The sequence below is a fragment of the Oryx dammah genome, unplaced genomic scaffold (assembly GCF_014754425.2).
Source record: "Oryx dammah isolate SB20612 unplaced genomic scaffold, SCBI_Odam_1.1 HiC_scaffold_29, whole genome shotgun sequence".
Taxonomy (NCBI): domain Eukaryota; kingdom Metazoa; phylum Chordata; class Mammalia; order Artiodactyla; family Bovidae; genus Oryx; species Oryx dammah.
The window spans coordinates 111437454-111438335 of NW_024070213.1; the positions used below are offsets into that span (position 1 = coordinate 111437454).

The window sequence follows — 882 nt, forward strand, 5'->3', positions numbered from 1 at the left end:
GGGGACTCCCCATGGACAGAGGAGCCTGCGGCCTACAGTCCGCAGGGTCGCAAAGAGCTGGACACGACTGAAGCGACTGTGCACACACACAAGAGAAGAGACAAGAGAGAAACTATAAAAGTTTCTTCTATCTTACATTCCTAACTCCTCAGAGTCTCAGATCCTTCATCACTAGTAGCTCAAGTCTGCCTAGACGGGACTTTATTTACTCCCTTCTTGATTCTTGTTGGGCTTCCCTGGTGGCTCAGACGGTAAAGCGTCTGCCTACCATGCAGGAGACCTGGGTTCGATTCCTGGTCGGGAAGATCTCCTAGAGAAGGCAATGGCACCCCACTCCAGCACTCTTGCCTGGAGAATCCCATGGACAGAGGAGCCTGGTAGGCTGCAGTCTGTGGGGTCGCAAAGAGTCGGCCACGACTGAGCCACTTCACTCTGGTTCTTGCCAGGGTTGAATAAAGCAGTTTAGAGTATGAGTTAGAAGCATATATTTTAGTGTCAGCTGGACCTGGCCTGGTTTTGAATCTCTGTAACTCAGATTGGGACTTGGACCCTTCATATTTTAACAGATCACACACCTGGTTTCAGGACTTATTGAAGCTTAGGTTCTTGATGTCTCACTGCAGAAAGGATTCAGTGAGAAGCTAAGTAATGGGTAAGAAGTGGATTTATTGAGAGAGAAACATACTCAGCTTCTCAAGTGGCACAGTGGTAAAGGACCCACCCACCAGGGCAGGAGACACAGAGACACAGTTTCGATCCCTGGGTCAGGAAGATCCCCTGGGGTAGGAGACGGCAACCTGCTCCAGCATTCTTGCTGGGAAAATCCCATGGACAGAAGAAGCCAGTGGGGTTCAGTCCACGGGGTCGCGAAGGCACGACCGA

General features: G+C 50.8%; 1 non-coding gene across 1 annotated transcript; it reads left to right on the top strand.

Moving 5' to 3' along the window:
* The first annotated feature begins 233 nt into the window (after positions 1 to 233).
* Positions 234 to 305, top strand: TRNAG-ACC. Its single transcript has one exon. It is a non-coding gene; the product is annotated as a tRNA-Gly (tRNA).
* The last annotated feature ends 577 nt before the right edge of the window (positions 306 to 882 follow it).